Genomic DNA, 13,872 nt, shown 5'->3' with positions numbered 1-13,872 from the left:
ATACTATTCAAAAACTGTTTTTGAGTTTCTTTACTTAATTTTCTTGATTAATGACTAATCTATTGTAGTGGGCCTCTCTCCTGCCGGCCAGCTTCCAAATAATGACATGGAGACTTATTATTAATTATGAAAACTCAGCTGATAGCTTAGGCTTGTTTCTAACTAGCTCTTATAACTTATATTAACCCATATCTTTTAATCTACATTCTTTTACATGGCTTGGTTACCTTTACTCTGTATTGCCCATGCTGCTTCCTCTCCTGGCATCTCAGTCCTTCCTCTTCCCAGCATCCTCTGTGCCTGGAAATTCTGCCTCGCTATTGGTTGCTCAGGTTTTTACTAAACCAATCAGATTGACACATCTCTTCATAGTGCACACAAAGATTATTCCATAACAGTCTGTCATGTGTTCTTTGACCCTTCTACTTCACATGTTTTGTTTTCGTTTTTAATTATCACATGTTAGTTGTACCTGTAAGTGGATTGCTGTGGGGTGTTCTGTATGTGCATTCAGTGTTAACTGGTCAAATTCAGCTTCCCTTCTTTCCAGCTTCCACCCTTACCCATGTCTGGCAAAATATTATTGTATTTTAAGTTGATGTCAGCTTTCCTTGTAAGTGAGGAAACACATAGTGTTTGTTTCTCTGTTTCTGGTTTCTTTCACTTACAATGTCCTGGAGTTCCACCCATTCTCTTGTAAATGACAGGATTTCATTCCTTCTTATGGCTTTAAAAAAACTCCATCTTATGTGTCTGTGTGTATCACATTTTCTTTGCCCATTAATTTTTTTGGTGAGCATCTAGGCTGAGGTCATACCTTAACTACTGTGAATAATGTCACAATAAATATGAATGTGGACTGTTTGTTTTATCTCTTTGCATGCACACCAAGAAGTGGAACAACTGGGTTGTGTGTCTTGTTGTTTTGTTTGTTTTAGTTTTATTGTGAAGAAGGACTTCCATACTGTTCTTCATAATCAGAGCACTAGTTTACCTTCCCATGTATAGTACATGAAAGCTTATTGTCTCTGCATATTTTACAGCATTTATTACTGTCTTAGTTAAGGTTTCTATTATTGTGAAGAGACACTATGACCACGGTAAGGTTTTTAAAGGAAAAACATTTAATTGAGGTGGATCATTTACATTTTCAGAGGTTTAGTCCATTATCACCATGGTATGACATGGTGGCATGCAGACATACATGGTGTTAGAGAAGTAGCTGATAGTTTTACTTCTTGACTCAAAGGCAACAGGAAGTGGTCTGAGACACTGAGTGTGGCTTGAGCATATATGAGACCTCAAAGCCCATCTGCCCAGTGGCACACTTCCTCCAACAAGACCACACCAACTCCAACAAGGCCAAATCTCCTAATAGTGCCACTCCCTTCAGGGGCCATTTTCTTATTTTCTTTCAAATCACCAGAGTTATTCTCTTGATGATAAACATTGTGACTGAAGTGGAATGATATCTCAATACACTTTTGATTTGCATTTTCCTGATTGCTAAGAATATTAATCATAATTTTTTTATATATTTTGGCAGTTGCATGAATATATGTATATGTGGGGGGTGTGTGTGTGTGTGTGTGTGTGTGTGTGTGTGTGTGTGTGTGTTAGGTCACATATATTCAGATAATTTGCCCATGATTTAAATTAGATTACTTATTTATTATAGATACTTTCTCTTTGCCAAATGTTTCCCAATTCTGGGTGTTGTCTGCTCACCCTTTTCCCATGCTGTGCAGAAACTTCCAAGCACCCAAATGCCACATTTGTCACTTTTCTTGTTTATTGTGCTTTAGGAGTCCTGTTTAGTAAATCATTGCCTATACACTCTTTCTTTTTCCTAGTTTCATATTTTATACTTATGAATTTGAACCACCAGATTTTGATTTTTGTACGTGTTGAAAAGGAGGCCTAGTTTCAATCTTCTGCATGTGTATATCCAGTTTTTCTAGCTTGGCTTTTTAATAAGCTTTCTTTTCTTCAAGGCATGTCTCTCATGTCTTTATTGGGATGTGGTGGCTGCTGATGTGTGTGTTTGTTTCTAGGACCTCTGCTCAGTTCCATTTGCCTGCCTCTGCTCTATTGACAATGCCATCATGGGGCTCTGCATTGTCTTCGTAAGGGGTTATGTGCTGCCACCTTCATTCTTTTTCCTCGGTATTGATTTCATTATTTGGTGTTTGCAAATTAATTCTATATTTTTTTCTGATTCTTTAAAAAAAAACATGGTATTTTGATGGGGATTTCACTGAATTTGGAAATAGCTTTGGGCAGTATAAAGCTTTAGTAATTTCCATTAATCCCAATCCCAATCTATGAACATGAAAGGTCATTCCATCTATTTTGTGTGTCCTGGAATTTTGCTCATTAATATTTTTAATTAACATCATTGTATTTATTTCTAAGGATTTCTTTTGGTAGCTATTGTGAAAAGGATTGCTTCTGTGATTTCTTTTGCAGAAAAGAAGTGTATTATTAGTGTATAGAAAACCTATTGTTTTAATGTTGGTTTTTTTAGTCTGATATAAATGAATTTGTCTTGAAGAGCTGTCTATGGTTAAATCTTTAAATTTTTTTTATATGCAGTCATTTTTGTCAATGTTTATAAATAGTGGTAATTTGACATACTCATTTCCTACTTGTATTCCTTTAATTTCTCTCCTTAACCTGATTGATCTTGCTACAATTTTAGTACTATGTTTAATAAGAGTTGACAATTGACATGCCATTTTTATTCCTGATCTTAGAGAATAAAGTGCTATCATTTTGCCCATTCTCTTTGATGTTGGCTGTGGGTTGTAACACAGGAAAGTGTGTGTTTGGTTTTGAGATAAAGTTTCTTGGTGTTACCCTAACTACTCATAAACCTGAAATTCTCCTGCCCCTGCTGGAATTACAGGGATACATAATGAGACTGGCTCACATGTAAGTTGCAATTGACTTTAAAGAAAATATTAAGCGTCGAAAGAAGTGGGAAGTAGAGTGCTTGTATTTACCATTTCCAGTCACTCTGCATTTGAAGCGTATGACACTCACTGGTTTCATGTCAATCTATATTCTAACTATGGAATGTCATAGTAATCTGAGCAGCAGTGCCCTTTCTCTTTGCTGTAAACACATCTAGACAGCAGCAGATAAATTACCTGAACCTGAACTGGAAGATAATTTTTAAATAATTACAAAGAACAAAAATTAGAGAATGTTATCTAGGCCTTCATTCTGGAAGGTTCAGTGGTCTCTGTATGACATGGCTCAGCACTAAAATGATCAAAACACATAGCCATGTTAGTATTGCACAGAAAAAATGATTAAGGTCAATAATATCCAGATCAGTTTTGTGTAAGCTACTAATAAATGCGACCCTGGAAGTTCTCCCATCAAAGAAAGGGCAGCAAGAGGAGAAGGCTTTCAAACAGTGGAATTCAAATGACCTCAGATTTTCTTTAACTCCCAATGGGATATGTCATGAAACCCATCATAAATTCCAAATATTATGACCCTAAAGTGCATTTAGTGCTCCCAGCCAACACCCATCTCCACTTGTGCACAGAGTGCTATTCAGGCCAATGGCTTACTTTTGTGGTTGTACGGTTACAGAAAATGTGGCTGAGTTCTGAGATCAGAGGCTCGTGCAACCATGCCCAGCTCCTGCAGTGTAGTGATCCAGCTCAGAGACTCACTCATGCTTGGCAGCAACCTATCAACTGAAGCCTGCCTCCAGTCTCTGCAGGGATACATTTAAAGAGTTGGGGTTAAATTCTGCCAGTTTCTATTTTTGTAGGCTGGGCTAGGCATGGAGATAATGACAGTGTTCCTCCAAAGTGGTCATGGGGAAAATTGACTGGGATGATATTTCTGACTAATGCAAAGCTGGAGCTATAGCATTATAAGATCATTATTATTATTATTATTAGGTATTGGTACTTGAAGTCAGATTTGGTGCCATACCTCTCTTTTGGTGACTATGATCTGTAATGATATAGTATGAATTTATGGTTAACTAAATGTAAGATTTCCTACATATTTTCCCCTATAAACCACCTCTCACCACAGCCATATCTTAAATAGAATGATTAGATTACCCAAAGTAATGTCTCAGTAATGTTAAAAAAATCTGATTATAATCCAATTAAAAGGTGCCATACTTTTACTGAAGGAAAACATATACAACATATTCTGATCATGTGTTCCCCTCCTCCTCCAGCTCCTTTCAGAACCTCCATACCTTCCCACTCACCATCCTCCACACTCTTTCTTTCTCTCTCTCTTTAAAAGGCAAACAGGCAAACAAATAAGATAAACAATCCAGAAAAAAATAAGGAGGCAAGGACATACACACACACACACACACACACACACACACACACACACACACACACAGGAAACACATACACAATAAACATACACACAGCACAAAACCAGAAACCATAATATATAAGCAAAAAAAAAACAGTCAGACAAAAAAATTGCCCAAAGATATATGACACAAAAAGTACACAAAACACCATTGAATTTATTTCTGTGGGATCATCTATTATGGGGCGTGTCCTACCCTTAAGTATAGTTAACATATCTAGTGAGACTTCACTGGAGAAAACTAATTTTTCCCTGGCAAGTAGATGTCAATTAAAGATAGTTTCTTGGTTAACAGTGGGATCACTTGTCCTCTTTTCCCTTTCCTCCCCCTGGCCCCATTTGGCTTAAACCTATGAAGGCCCTGTGCATGCTGCCACTCTCTCTGTGAGTTCATATGCACATTAGTCCTGTTGTATCTGGAAAAAACTGTTTTCTTGGAGTTACCCAACCCCTCTAGTTCTTACAGTTTTCCTGCCTCCTATTCCTCATAGATCCCTGAGCCCTGAAGGGAGGGGTTTGGTTAAAACTTCCCATGTAGGACTGAGTGGTTCAAAATCTCTCACAATTGTCCAGTTGCGGGTTTCTGAGTTAGTTCCTATCTAATCAAGAGGAAGCTGAACTATGCACTAATCAATAAGTATAGCAGGATGTCATTAGTAGTCATTTTATTGCTATGTTTCTTTAGCAGAACAGCAGTATCTGTTTTTCTCATAGGTCCATGCCCTATCTAGTCTTAGGTACTTAGTCATCTGAGCAGTGTCAGACACGGGTTCCATCTCTTGGAGTGGGCCTTAAATCCAATCAGGGACTGGTTGATTACTCCCAAAAGGTTTGTGCCAAATTACACCAGCATATCTTGCAGTTAGGTCACCATTTTAGATCACAGAATTCACAGCTGGGTTGATGATTACTGTCCTCCTCTGGTTGTGTGTGGAGTATGTTCCAGTAACATGAACACTAGTTAGTTAGTAGGGGTGAACTCAACTTCTCTGGGTTCACTGAAATATATAAATGTTGTCTCCAGCATTAGGGCCTTAACATCACTTTATGGAGAGCAACCGATAGCCTTGGCAATTGTCTGAGAGATTTGTGGGGTTTCCATGGGCCCCTTTGGCTAGCAACTCAACTGGATGTAACCCATCCTTGTCATTAGATGTTTGACTTGGTGGCAAATGCTGAGTTGGGGCATTACCTTCCTCATTATTTGGCAACTCTATTTCTTTCTTTCATATATGTGTGTACTTTAGGAAGACTCTACAGTAGTAGGTTTCTATATGACCCCTCAAATGACCCTTAGTATTAGTTGTCCCTCACCATTTTCCCTCTCTCATACCTTCTCCCTCCCACACTCCATTTAATCCCCCACACCAGTCTCCCTTCTTGTCTCCCCATAAATATATATTCTAGATCCCCTTACTTGGGATATCTTCTCCTCCTCCCTAGTCCCTTGCTCAATATCTAACCTCTATGGTTACACATATTGTAGCATACCTATCAAAGGCTTAAAAACTAACCTCTACATACAATAGGAAACATAGAATATTTGTCCTTTTGGGTCTGGGTTAACTTGCCTCTAGATTTTTTTTTTCTAGATCCGTCTATCTAGGTTAATTAACATGTCCCACATTTTCATTACCCATTCATCAGTTGATGGGCATCTAGGCTATCCAATTTATGGATATTATAAATAGAAAAGCAATGAACATAGTTGAGCAAGTATCTCTTCAGTAGTATGTAGAGTCCTTTGGGTATATGCCCAAGCACTGTATGGTATAGCTGAATATTGAGGTAGTTCAATTCCCAGATTCCTTTAGGAACCACCATATTAATTTACATAGTGGCTGTACAGGTTTGCACTCCACCAGCAATGAATAAGTGTTTTCCTTTCTCAACATCCCTACAAGCATAAGCTGCCACTTGCTTTCTTGCTCTTGGCCATTCTGACTCATGTGAGATGAAATCTCAAGGTGGTTGTGATTTGCATTTCTCTGATGACTGAAGATGTTGAACATTTCTTTATGTGTTTCTTAGCCATTTGTGTTTCACCTTTTGAGAACTCTCTGTTTAAGTCTGATTGGATTATTTGCTTTCTTGATATCCAATTTCATTGAGATCTTTATATATTTATATATCAATTGTCTAATTGGTAAAGATATTTTCCCATTGTGTAGCATACCACATTGCCTGAATGATGGTACCCTTTGCCACACAAAGACATTTCTGTTTAATAAGATCACAATTATTCATTTTTGCTCTTAATCCTGTGTTTTTGTTATTCTGTTCAGAATTCTTTTCCTGTGCCAGTGAGTTAAAGACTATTCCCACTTTCTCTTCTATCAGATTCAGGGCATCTGATCTTATGTTTAGGTCCCTGATCTGCTGTGGGATATCTTTCTGTACTTTGTGAATATGTGTTGCTCTGATTGGTTGATAAATAAAGCTGCATTGGCCTATGGCAGGGCAGGATAAGGTTAGGTGGGACATTCAAACTGAAGGTGGGAGGAGAAAGGAGAGTGAGAGAAGACACCAGGCCGTGGCCCAAGGAGCAATAAGATGCCAGCAGACCAGTAATGCCACAGCCACATGGCAATATATACATTATTAGAAATGGGTTGACTTAATTTATAAGAGCTAGCTAACAAGAAGCCTGACCCACAGGCTATACAGTTTGTAAATAATATAAACCTCTGTGTGTTTACTTGGGACCAAGTGGCTGCAGGACACAAGTGGGATAAATTCATCCCAACTGCAGGGCCAGGCAGATCTGGAGAAATTCTGGCTACACTGATCCATTTGGAGTTGAGTTTTATGCAAGGTGATAAGTATGGACCTACTTGTATTCTTTTACATGTAGCCAATCAGTTTAACCAGCACTGTTTGTTGAAGATTCTGTCTTTTCTCTAGTGTATATTTTTGGCATCTTTGTAAAAATCCATTGTTCACAGTTAAGATTTAAAGTACTATATTGAATAAATACTAAGAGAGATTAAAAAAACAAAAAGCCTTGTCTTATTACTGATTTTAGTGGAAATGCATTGAGTTTCTCTCCACTTAGGTTGATGATGGCTGTGGGCTTGCTGTAAATTGACTTTATTATTTTGAGCTATGTCCCTCGTATCCCTAATCTCTCCAGTACTTTTATCATGAAGGCGTGTTTGAGTTTGTCAAAGGCCTTTTCTGCATCTAATAAGATGATCAGGTATTTTTTGCCTTTCAGTCAATTTATATGGTGGATTACTTTTATTGATTTATGTATGTTGAACCATCCCTGTCTCTCTGAGACAAAGCCTGCTTATTCATGGTGGATAATTTTTTTCAATGTATTATTGGATTCAGTTTGCAAGTATTTTTATTTAAAGTTTTGTATCTATGTTTATAAGATAACTTGGTCTGTAATTCTCTTTCTTCATTGAGGTTGAGTCTTTATGTGGTTTAGGTATCAGGGTAACTATGGCCTCATGAAAATGAATTGGGCAATGTTCCTTCTGTCTCCATTTTGTGGAATAATTTGAGGAGTATTGGCATTAACTCTTATTTGAAAGTCTGTTAGAATTCTGTCCTGAAACCATCTAGCCTCGGGCTATTTACATTGGACTTTTTTGGTTGCTCCTGTTTTACTAGGAAGCTATGGGTTTGTTTAAATTACTTATCTGATCTTGATTTAGAAATGTCTTTTCCTTTCCATCTATTGTGATTGAAAGTTTTACTGGGTATAGTAGTCTGGGTTGGCCTCTGTGGTCTCAGAGTTTGTAGAACATCTGTCCATGCTGTTCTGGCTTTTATCGTCTTCATGGAAAACCCAGGTGTTATTCTACTAAGTCTACCTTTGTATGTTATTTAGTCTCTTTCTTTTTTAACTTTCAAAAGGGAAATATTTTTGAAAATCTTTCAAAATATTCTTTTTTTGTTCTATATGTTTAGCATTTGATTATTATGTATCATGTAGAATTTCCTTTTCAGTCTGTTTGGGGTTCTGTATATATCTTATACCTTAATAAGTACCTCCTTCTTTAGGTTGGGGAAATTTCAGTTTTTAGGATTATTGAATATAGTTTCTCTGCCTTTAATTGGGGTTTTATTTTATTCTTATTCTTCCTTTATTCCTGTTTTTCTTAGATTAGGTTTTTCTCATAGTGTCACAGGTCCCCTGGATGTTTTTTGCCTGGATGTTTTTAGATTTGACATTTTCTTTTACCGACATATCCATTTCTTCTATCTTGTCTTCAGTGACTGATATTTTCTCTTCCATCTCTTGTATTCTGTTGGTGAGCAAGCCTCAGTTCCTAAATTATTCATGTCTGGTTTTTCCTTAATCTGGGTTTTTTTTTTAATTTTTATTGATTCTATTTCCACTTTCATGCCTTGAACTGTTTTCATCTCATTCCTCTTTTTTGTGTTTTAATAGATTTTATTAATGGATTTATTCATATCCTCTTCAAGGACCACTAACATCTTCATAAAGGCTATTTTGAATTCTTTGTCTTGTGATTTAGCTATATTGCATTTTCAGGGCCTATTGTAGTAGAGTTACTGGGTTCTGGAGGAGACATACTATCTTGAACATTCAAATTTGTGTTTTTGCACTGGTGTCTAGGCATCCAGAGTTAGGATGATTGAGGTAATTCTAGGTGTTGCAGGTATTGATATCTGTTCTTGTCTTTGTTGGTTTGCTGTTCTGTTCCTTGGTATCTGCTGCCCCATCTGGATCTTAGGAAAGTGTGGAGGCTCTGATTTCCTTGAGAAAGAATTTCTTCTGGTCAGTGAGTGGCTGGGAAGAATAGAGATGTGCTGGAAGGGAAGGCTGAGATGGGTTGTGAGAAAGAGCTAGGGTAATCCTGTCTAAGCCAAAACATGGGCTCCTCAGGGAGTTGGAGCCATGGCGGGAGGAGAGTTTCTGCAAATATGCAGTAGTAGGACAAAGGGTATATCTGGAGACACAGGGATGATGGGGCTCTGGAAACCCTGGGTCTGTATGAAGAATTGGAGTCTCCAGTGACTGGGTTGAGGTGGGAGGAAGGCACCTTTGAGCAGGCTCCAACATAGTTGACGGTGAAACAGGAAAGATCACAATGGATGACAGGAAACATAGTGAGGATCATTTATCTGAGTCCCAACCTGGTATGGCCACCAGATTTCCCTGGGAAAATTGTTTCTAGGGATAGATGCCTGACACAGAGGAATGGACGGCTAAGCAGGAATGCTGACAGGTTCTTCAAGAAAGATCTAAGTTGGGTCCCAAGTAGGAGTTGTAGTCTCCAGGGAATGAATGCATACTGAGAGGAAGCACACCTGCAAGCAGGCCTGAAGGTGAAACTGAAGAGAGTCTAATGGTGGACAGGAGCAATTGAGAAAATCATCCACCTGAGCCTCAGCCTACTGTGGTCCACTGGGGTTTCCAGGTAGTAGTGTTTCTAACTATCAATGCTGACATAAATGAATGAAGACAGGCTAGAAGGGAGGCCTATAAAAGGTTGAAGGAGGGAGCTAAGCTGGGTAGGGACCAAGAGCAGTTGTCACACTATTAAATTTAATTACTCACCATTTCCTTCATCGTTCTTTGATTATTTGTTCTCATAGGGACTCAACGATTGTTGCAAATCATGTATTCTTTTTGGAGTGTGGAAGAGTGTTGTTCAGACCACTTCATTTCCTCAAACAATAGTGTTCTACACTGTCATTGATGTCCTTCTATGTCTTCATTTTGCCCAAGAGCAGAAAAGCAAGATAATAGCAAAGAACTGCTAAGGGGTTGCATGTCAGCAGGCAGGGAGTGTAAGGGCTGAGAAGGCTCTATATTTTCTGGCTTTAACTGGTTCTAAATTTTTCGAAGAGTAAAGCATATATCCACAATGTATCTTTCATAAAATAGATCAAAAATGAACTGTCAGCTGTCTCACTTTCAAGGCATTGCTACTTTCTTAAAGACTGAAAGTTCTCTGGGTCACAATGACCTTATTATTATCATCATAAGCTTTGTGAACACATCCGTTAGTACTTCAAAGAACAGCTCTGATCTTTGGTTTTAACACAAAATGACCAAAAGAAGAGTATGTGTGCATGGTAAATTTAATATGAGAGATACACGCATGATGTAGGAACTATGCAGGCCTAAAGTATCAGAGTACTTTGCCTCAGTTATTAAAGCAATTTTATAAAGTTATAGCTTCCATTTAGATCACTTTGAGAAAAGATGAAGATGACAGACAGCCTTCTGATATAAAGTAAAACCAGAGAATTGGAGAAAATAAAATAGAAAAATTAAATTTCCTTTTGGAGACAATTCTTATGGGTAATTTAAAAACATTGTTATGTTAAAAGCACTAAACTGTGCTATATTATCATATGTTAAATAAATAAGTTTATTTAAATTGTTATTTGAAATGTTTCCTCAAGCTTTTTGACTTCATGGGTCTCAATCAAATGCCTAAGTCATAAGGAAAAACAAAATGTCTTAGGGTTTCTACTGTTGCAAGGAAACACTATGACCAAAAAGCAGGCTGGAAAATGAAAGGTTAATGGGTTTACACTTCCGCATTGCTGTTCATCATAGAAGGAAGTCAGGACAGGAACTCAAACATGGCAGAAACCTGGAGACGGGGGCTGGTGCAGAGTCCGTGCAGGTGTGCTACTTACTGGTTAGTTTGCCTGCTTCCTTATAGAACCCAGGACCACTCGTCCGTGGATGACATCACCCACAATGGGCTGGGCCCTCTCCCATCAATCACTAATTTTAAAAATGCCTTACAGCTGGATGTTATGGAGGCATTTTCTCGGTTGAGCTTCCCTCCTTTCAGATAACTCTAGCTTATGCTAAGTTGGCGTAAGACTTGAGAGCCCACAAAACAAATTGCAAAAACTGGTTGGTTTAGGTTTAGTTGGTGGGGGGAAATTATTTCCCATTTCATCTACAGGTGTCACATGTGTGTCGCAGGATAATGTGCTTAGATGTGAGGTGTTCTAGGTCTGTCACAGTACCTTGTGACTCCCAAATTCCCTACTGCTCTTGGGGAGCAGGTTTCCCTCTAAGCTGAGTTGGAAGCCTGCCGCTCCACACTAGAACCAGCCTAGGCACAGCCCACTTTCACTGCTGTTCAAGAACAAGTACAGTAGGGAAGCAAGCCTGCTTTCTTTTCATGAGTGTTGATGACTCAGTGTGGGAATTAAAACCCAGTTACCAAGCTGAAAATTATGCAACCAATAGGGTGTGCTTACAGGTATCTGGATCCATGCCAGAATTCTGAGTGAAGCGGTTGTGTTTCCTTTTTCTGTCACCAAGAGAAGCACATTTTCAGGCTGAATGAATGCTCATGGGCAAAGCACGTCTTGGTCACAAGTAGCAATACATCTAGAGATTACCTGCACCAAACCTGAAAACAGGGACTTCATTTTCTTTTCTTCTGCCATCTAACTGTTCAATCTGCAAATGTCACTATCTATATGTTCTTAAAAGATAGAAAATGTTAATTAATAAAGGAATAAGCATATGCCTAAGGTTATGGCATAAGAACTTTTGCCAAAAGACATCAACATGCTTCTGGATCTATTTTTGCTGAAATTTGTGTATGCATTTGAAACTCATTCTGAGTTCCTTTGCTGACCTCAGATAATTCCTTCTTTTAATGATAATTTTTCTTTATTTTTGAGAATTTTATACACGTACACAATGTAAATAATCATTAATCATCTCCATTTTCCTCCTACAATTCTCGCTGAATCTACTGCAACATGTCTCCATCCAAATTTCATGTCTTCATTTTCTTTCTTTTCTTCTTTCTGTCCTTCTCATTCTTCTTCTTTCCTATACTCCACTAAGTCTAATTGTCGTTGCTCATTATGTGTCGTGTGGGTGTGGGGCAAGCTCCTAGAGCATGGTATACTACCAGTGGGAACATCCTAAAAAACAAAGATACCCCAGCTGCTATCAATTGCCAGAAGTCCTCAGAATTCTGGACTGATTGATCTTATGCAGGAGGTCTTGTATAGGTAGTATTAGCTGCTGTGAGTTCCTGAATATGATAGATATGCCATGTCCAGGAACCAGCTTTTCACAGCACTCCTTCTCACCATTGACTCTTCCAAAGGCATCAAAGGAACATTACTTGTTTGCTTTTAATAACTGAATGTCTCTATTTCTGAGTATTCCACTGAGATCATTTTAGATTCCACCTCTTCTTGCTTGGTCTTTTACAGTGTTCGTGGCACTATTCTGTTTACTGTAAAACAAATAAATTACAAGACATATCTATAGTCATATCTATAAAACCAGGATATTATATGCTAGGAAAAAAACTTTTTCTCTCACTCAGAATTGTTTGAATAATTTTTATAGTATTATGTGTTTTCTGTTTATACATTTCACAAAAAAAAGTTCTTGTAAATAATGCTGCAAATTATTTCAGAGATTTATTGTTTGCCTCTTTGTAGAAAGATAAGATGGACGTGGAGAGGAACACTGAATCACAGCAGCAAATAAACTTTATCATATTTCCATATAGAACATACAATATAGCATCGTACTTTGACAAAAAAGAGAGGAATTATTTCAGATATCTGGAACATCACTTATGGATTTCACTAGCCATTAAAGGCTCAGAAGGTTCTCCTGAGAAGCTATGCTATTATTATCACCAAGTCTGGAGCCCTTTTTATTGATGCTCTTCACATCTTCCAGGAGCGGCATCCAACTCTCAGTGACTCATTTAAGAGCCCCTATCCCAAGAATCTGTCATGGTTTCTGGGTAACGATGGTAAGTGGGGTGCATCTATCCCAGTGTGAAGGGCTCTTTTCATGCCTAAGTTTCAGAAAAAAAAAAAAAAAATGGAAGAAAACATGACCAGAGGACCTGGAGGAAACTCCTGTGTGTTTTAGGAAAGTCTGGCAGGCCACACACTTAGAGTCGAACTGGGAGGAAGCAGTTCAGATTGATTCTGTTCTGGTTGAGTAGAGAAAGGCCCCGCTAAGGTTTTGGATTTTTTATGTTATCCCACTATTTCATTCACGATTGTTGTCTTTTGCTTCCAAGTGCTCTCAAAAGGTCATACCCCGTTCCCAGTACTAATATATATACACGTCTGAAAGTAGAAAATGGTGTGAGAACTGAAGTTGGAGGGAAGCTGCAGCAATGAAACTTTAGTCTCTTCACTCGGCAGGAGGCCTGTATGGCTGTTCACTGCTCCCTGGCCCCCCACCCCCCACCCCCACCCCCACCACCAAGAATAAGGTGTCTTGAGGGCAGCAACTGGCCTTTCCCCAGCCCTCACTGCCTGTTCAAAGATTCCCCAGCCCTCACTGCCTGTTCAAAGATTCCCCAGCCCTCACTGCCTGTTCAAAGATTACCCTTCTCTACGTTCACCTGACTTCTGTGTCTTGATTAGAAAGGCCTGGCTCTATGGAGTTCCTAAATGAATTTTTTGAAACGTGAAACTAATTTAGGGTCACAGTTCTTCGCTGTTTTTTTTTTTTTTTTTTTTTTTTTTTTTTAGTTAGCTCATTTGACAAAACAAAAG

This window comes from Peromyscus eremicus, chromosome 20, assembly GCF_949786415.1.
Source record: "Peromyscus eremicus chromosome 20, PerEre_H2_v1, whole genome shotgun sequence".
NCBI lineage: Eukaryota > Metazoa > Chordata > Mammalia > Rodentia > Cricetidae > Peromyscus > Peromyscus eremicus.
Note: the sequence above shows the minus strand (reverse complement) of the source record.